We start from the raw sequence: 7,311 nt of genomic DNA, 5'->3' as shown, positions 1-7,311 counted from the left end.
GGAGTAAATGCAAGAAGAGCAAGGGGGTGGGGCAGTTTGCTTTAGGGTTGCCTGAGTCCCTCAGGCCTTGGAGGGGGAGAAAGGGAGAAAGGCCTTGGCCTGCCTGAAGCATGTAGTCAAAGCACAGGGAGATAAGGTGGCCAGGCCCACCCTCTGCTCTGGCCAGGGCTGCCAGTGTCTGGGCTGGGCACACTGTCCATTTCCTAACAGTCCAGCAGGAGAAGGGCAGACAGGAGGCAGGGCTGGGCCCCAGGGAAGAGGGGCATTCATCCAGGTTAAGTGGCTTCTAGTGCCCCAGGCTGGAAGTGGCTTGTTTCCTGGAAGATGAGCGCCTTCAGTTATTCCTTGGGTAGATCAGCTCCGTATAAAAAGTGAAGGGCTCCTCAGCCACAGGCTCATTTGTTGGGTTGTAGTACTGCTCCGGGTAGGGGTGGGCCAATGCTTCCTTCACTGTGATCCATTTGTTGGAGATAAAGGTCAACATCTGGTCCATCAGTTCAAGGGCTTTGGGGTCTGACATGGGAAAGAGTTTGCCCCAGGCCACCTTGTTTTTGGAGGGCAGATACTATAGGTAGTTTCAGGCCTTCATGTTGATGACACAATTCAAGTCCTCCTGGGATGGGGAGCCCAGAATACTCAGAATGTGGTTGAGCTCATCCAGGTAGTGCTTGCCAGGGAAGATGGGCCAGTTGGAGAGCATCTTAGCCAGGATGCAAGCCACAGATCAGATGTCAATGGACTTGGAGTAGCCCTTGGAGTTGAACATGACCTCTGGTGCCTGGTACCAGCGTGTAGCCATGTATTCTGTCAAGAAGCTGGTGTGGTCGTGCTCAGGATTGGAGATCTGTGCCAGGCCAAAATCACAGATTTTTAACGTCACAGGTGGTGTTGATGAACAGGTTGAAGGGCTTTAGGTCTCAGTGCAGCACGGTGGCCGAGCAGATATACTTGAGGCCCGGCAGCATCAGGTAGAGGAAGTAGCAGATGTATGTGGTCATTGCTCAGCTGCTGGCTTTTGAGCAACTTGTACAGGTCTGTCTTCATTAGGTCCTGTACAGTGTAGACATCCCTCATGGCTTGCAGGGTGGGTGCCCGCAGAATGTCTCGAATGCCGATGACATTCTCACGGCAGAAACGCAGCAAGATCTGGATCTCCTGCAGGTGCGCTGGCAGTAGGTCTGATCTTGATGGTCAAAAGAGTCTTGCGCATGTGGTCGTAAACTGAGCTGACCATGCCATACATGCTCTCCCCAATGTACCGCAGCTAAGAGCCCACGACAAATAGCTGCCCCTTCACTATCTCTATGACTCCCAGGCAAACCCCATCAGCTCCCCCAGGGCTCCCTGCCCACCTCAGTCACCCGAGTTGCCATCTCCACTCCTCCCATCCCTCCCTCCAGCCCTCCTTCCTCCCCTACCACTGTGCCTGAGGCCCTGCCCCTTCCCACCTGCCCTGTAATCAAGAAGCCTCCTGCCGGGTCCCAGCCAACCCGCCCCAAGATGCCCAAGCCTTTGTTTCCAACTTCCGAATTCCAAAAGCCAGTAATTATCAACACATTTTGAGTACATGTTTGATCAGTTTCAGACTGCAGAAGTTGGTAAAAATCTTTAACTTCTTCATCTTTGGCCTTAGTGTTTGGTGTGTAATTTCGAGTAATAGTCGTATTAACTGATATTCCTCGTAGGCGTATGGATATGATTCTATCACTGACACCGTTGTACTTCAGGATAGATCTTGAAATGTTCTTTTTGACAATGCATAAGATGTCATTCCTCTTCAATTTGTCATACCCGGCATAGTAGACCATATGACTATCTGACTCAAAATGGCAAATATCAGTCCATTTCAGCTCACTAATGCCTATGATAGTGATGTTTATACGTTCCATTTAATTTTTTTAGGACTTCCAATTTTCCTAGATTCATATTTCGTACATTCCACATCCCGAGTGTTAATGGATGTTTGCAGTTGTTTCTTCTCATTTTGAGTCATGCCACCTCAGAGAATTAAGGTCACGAAAGCTTGATTCCATCCACATCATTATGGTTGACTCCACTTCGAGGAGGCAGCTCTTCTCCAGTCGTATTTTGACTGTCTTCCGACCCGAGGGTCTCATCTTCTGGCACTGTATCAGACAATGTTCCAATGTTATTCAGGAGGTTTTCACTGGCCAATTTTTTCAAAAACAGACTGCCAGGCCTTTCTTCCTAGTCTGTCTTAGCCGGGAATCTCTGCTGAAACCTGTCCACCAAGGGTGACCCTGCTAGTATTTGAAGTATCTGGGGAAAAGCTTCCAGTATCACAGCAACATGTAAGCCACCACAGTAGGACAAACTGACAGACAGCACAGTGGTTAAGAGTTCAGCTACTAACTGAAAGGATGGCAGTTCAAATCCACTAGCTGCTCCTTGGAAACCCTACAGGGAAGTTCTACTCTGTCCCATAGAGTTGTTATGAGTCAGAATTGACTCAACGGGTTTTATTTATATTTATATATACATATATATATACATATATATATATATATATATATGGAAATCCTGGTGGAGTAGTGGTTGAGTCCTACGGCTGCTAACCAAAGGTTGGCATTAGAATCTACCAGGCGCTCCTTGAAAACTCTCTGGGGTAGTTCTACCCTGTCCTATAGGGTTGCTATGAGTTGGAATCGACTAGACAGCAATGGGTTTGGTTTTTGCTTTTATATCTATATGTATATATATAATTACCCTTTTACAATGCAGCACCATCTTATTCATTCTGAAGTTAAATTCCACCACCTCTAATAGCTGGATGTGATCACTCAACTTCAAAATTGCTTGGCATCTTATTAGTACTTATCATATACCATCTAGCAGTACTGTTTGCTAGCTATACAGCTCCAGTTTTAATGTTTAAACCACTTGAAGAAGGGTCCATGTCTTAAACAGCACTTGACATAGGCCTTGATCCTTTAGGCCTTAGTAAATACAATTAAATGAGTTAATAAACAATGTGTATGTATATACCATAATTACATCCATGGCAAATTTCAGCCTGTTACTTTGTTCAGTATCTTAGATCAAGATCCTTGTTTAAAATCCTTGTTATGTTAAAAGCGAAATCTTAAAAACAAAATATGATCCTTAATAATCATTTAGCAACATCATGACAACCAGAGAAAAGATTGACTTTGTCAAGGATTTTTTTTTTTTACTTGGATCTGAAATCAATGCCTATGGAAGCAGTAATCAAGAAATCAAACGACATATGCATTGGGCAAATCTGCTGCAAAAGACTTCTTTAAAGTGTTAAAAAGCAAAGATGACACTTTCAGGACTAAGGCATGCCATGATATTTGTAATTGCTTCATATGCCTGTGAAAGCTGGACAATGAATAAGGAAGTTTAAAGAAAAATTGATGCCTTTGAATTATGGTGTTGACAAATAATATTGACTATACCATGGACTGGCAAAAGAATGAACAAATCTTTCTTGGAAGAAGTACAGTCAGAATGCTCCTTAGAAGCTAGAATGGCAAGACTTTGTCTCACATACTTTGGACATGATATTAGGGGGTACCAGCCCCTGGAGAAGGACATAATTGGCAAAGTAAACGGTTAGTGAAAAAGAGGAAGACCCTCAATGAGATGGATTGACACAGTGGCTGCCACAATGGACTCAAACATAGCAACCATTGTGAGGATGTCACAGGACTGGTCAGTGTTTCATTCTGTTGTACATAGTGTCACTATAAGTTGGAATTGACTCAACGACACTTAACAACAATAACAATAATCATTTTCTTCTCTCAAAATTTGAACCAGTTCTGCCCACAGAAAAAGAAGCACTCCATGAAGTTACTGATCTTTACCTGTCTGCTGATGTATCATAAGCACATAGAACAATGCCTGGCACAAAATAAAGTCTCAATTCCTTTTTGTTGTCTGAATGAAGAATATAGTAAATTGCTCCTGTATATACAGTTATACTTGGTATAAAAAATGTCCCAGTTAGGCAGTGATAAGGTGCTATTTTTATCTGAGAAACATTGATAGAAAGACACAAAATTCTTTGCAAATTTAACAACCACTTGTAGAGCTGGGAAGAATGTTCTTGACATGGCTTTAGGGTCCTAGAATCCATTTTTGTCACATTGTCCTAAAAACATATTATTCTTACTGTCCTAAGAACAATCACAAAATGAAATTAAGAAAAATCATTCCATTTAAAATACCACCAAAGAGAATGGAATAAATTTACAAAAGAAATGCAAGACTTTTAAACAGAAAACTATAAAACTTTATTGAAAGAAATTGAAGAATATCTAATAAATGGAAAGACATCCCATGTTCATGGATCAGAAAACTTACATTGTTAAGATGGCAATACTTCCCAAATTGAGCTAGTGTTAACACAATCTCTATCAAAATCTCAGTTGCCTGTTTTGGCAGAAATTGACTAACTCATCCTGAAATTCATATGGAAATACAAGGGATCTACAATACTCCAAACAATGTTGAAAAAGAAGAAAAAAGTTGGAGGATTCACACTTTTCAATTTCCAAACAAAGCTGGTATAATAAAGACTGTGTGGTACTGTGATAACAGTGTACATATTCATCAAAGGAGTAAAATTGAGAGTCCAGAAATAAACTCATACATTTATGCTCAACTGATTTTCGATAACAATGCCAAGAAAATTCAATGGAGAAAGAATATTCTGTTGAACAAATGGTATGGTCAGTGTATAGCCACATGCAAAAGAATGAAGTTTGCCCTCTAACTCACACCACATAAAAAAATTAACTCAAAATCTATCATAGACTTAAATATAATAGATAAGACTATAAAATTGTTAGAAGAAAACATAGGCATGAATTGTCATGACCTTGTATTAAAAAAATAGATCTTAGACATGATGTCAAAAACACGATGGACAAAAGAAAAATTGGATAAATAGGACATTATCAAAATTATAAATATTTGTGTTTCAAAAGACATCATGGAAAAAATACAAAGACAACTCAAAGAATGTAGAAAATATTTGCAAATCATGTATCTGATAAAAGCATGTATCCAGAATATATAAAGAACACTTTCAAATCAATATTAAAAAAGACAAATAACACAATTTAAAAAAATGGGCAAAGGATTTGAATAGATATTTCTTCAATGAAGATATACAAATGGCCAATAAGCACATTAAAAGATGCTCAACAGAGACTTCTGGCAAAACGGCACTCTAGGCAGAAGCACCACGCTATCCTTCCACAGCAAAGACCTGAAAAACTAAGCCGAACAGAGAAAACAACAATCCTGAAACCCTAAAACATCAAATGAAGAGATAAAAAACTCAGCCAAGCACCAAACAGAGTGAGAAAACTGACAGAGAATGGAGAGCAAGGAGAGATTCATGCAGAGGTCCCCGATCAGCTAACACAGCATGGATCTGCCATCCTGGACTCCTATCGAAGACCAGCAAACAGGAGGTATGAGAAAGCAGCTTCACGGAGTTTCCAGCACGAGACAAAACAACTGGTAATTTGCGATATATGCTTTCCCACCCCCCACCCTTCTTCACCCCGACTCGGCCTCCTCTGCTTCCCGTGGCCACAGTCTCTTGTCCGGGAAACACCGGCTGCTTGGATTCCACCCACCCGAACAGGCCGGCTCTCTGAGTGCCATTTGTTGGCTGCTGGTGTTGCTTTTTTCAGCTTCTTTTGATTTCTTCCTTACCTCTCACCACCTCCCCTTCCTTTCGCTCAAATACCTGGCTCCATGCTCCATCTCTGCTTCTTCCTGAGGGGCTGCAGAGCTCGGTAATTTGTGATATACACTTTCCCACCCACTAACCTTCTTCACCCACACTCGGCCTCCTCTGATTCCTGCAGACACAGTCTCTTGTCCTGGAAGCACCAGCTGCTTAGATTGCACCAACCCACACTAGCTGGCTCTCTGAGTGCCATTTGTTGGCTGCTGGTGTTGCTTTTTTTCCCCTTCTTTTGATTTCTTCCTTACCTCTCACCACCTCCCCCTCCTTTCGCTCAGATAACTGGCTCCACGCACCATCTTTGCTTCTTCCTGAGGGGCCGCAGAGCTCCGTTCAAGTGTGGAACTGCTTCCCGGTCTGGGTTGCCGTGCTGATGGGATCCCGGGGTTTTTGTTCGTTTGTTTGTTTTGAAATGTTTGTTTTCTTTTCCTTTTCTTGAGTTGGGAGCCCGTTCTGACCAGGCGGTGCTGCATGGCTTGGAACCTACCCCCTCAGCTTGCACAAATGTGCAGAAGGATCCCTGAGAGCATTTCTTTTTTTGTTGGGTTTTTTTGTTTTTTTTTTAGGGGCTTTTCCTGTTCTTTTTTTAAAAATTTATTTTGTTTTCTTTCCCCTTTTTCTCTTTCTTCATTACTCAGTTTCTCATCTCTCTATATTGTCCTTCTCTTTCTTTTCCCTGAATACCTGGCATTGTATACATCTACGCCTTCTAGCCGGGCTGTACTGAAACACCTGAGAACAACTTCCCCAGACCTCATAGCCACACCAGTGAGATACCTGGGAACTTTGCTGCTTTTTTCCCTTTCCGATTTTTATTTATTCATTCTTTTCTTTTCTTTTTTTCTTCCTCTTCGCCTTTTTGTTTTTCTCCATTTCATAGTCTTTCATCTCTCCACTCCAAGGGCAAGCTCTCCTAGCACTCTTTTTTGTTTGTTTGTATGCTTTTGGCTCCTGATCCTCTCTCCTCTCTTCCATATCCAGCTTAGCTCCACATATACATCCTGCCTACCTGCACTGTGCACTGAACATCACACCACCAAGCAGCACAGGCATAGCCTATTGGAACCTGCCCTGCACTGATTACCGATCTGCACTTGTGGCTGTAGTAAGTGCCACAAACAACCTGTCCCAGTAACTCCTCTTCAACTAGACCTGCCCTGCCATACCATATCTGAGTGACTGACCCTGCCAATTGGAGAAGGAGGCGAAAAGTATTGTGCCCACAGGCGAGCAAACAACAAAGAACACACAGCCCGCCTGCACAGACATAGTCAAATTTTCTTAAAAAAATGGACAAAACAAACAAATCTACCATCAAAACAAGAAAAATAACTACTGAATGCCCCAAAGACAGCAGACATTATCAAAACATTTACAAAAACAGGACAGGATGGTTCCAGTAGGCGTCCAAAATAAAACACCAGATGACTTTCCAGTGGAAGAAAAGGCACTAGAACTACCTGATAGGGAATTCAAATCCCTAATACTGAGAATTCTCCAAGAGCTGAAGCAAAAAGTAGACAAAAATGAGGAAAAAATAGAAAAATTCATGGAGAATACAG

The 7,311-nt window shown here is 42.2% G+C and overlaps 1 pseudogene; it reads right to left on the bottom strand.

Annotated features, from left to right (window-relative positions):
• Positions 1-275: 275 nt before the first annotated feature.
• The window catches only part of LOC101349899 (mitogen-activated protein kinase 3-like), a 67,415-nt pseudogene continuing 60,379 nt past the window's right edge, over positions 276-7,311 (bottom strand).

Source organism: Trichechus manatus, unplaced genomic scaffold (assembly GCF_000243295.1).
Source record: "Trichechus manatus latirostris isolate Lorelei unplaced genomic scaffold, TriManLat1.0 scaffold00082, whole genome shotgun sequence".
In the NCBI taxonomy this organism is placed as follows: Eukaryota; Metazoa; Chordata; class Mammalia; order Sirenia; family Trichechidae; genus Trichechus; species Trichechus manatus.
Note: the sequence above shows the minus strand (reverse complement) of the source record. Positions and strands in the feature narration are given on the sequence as shown.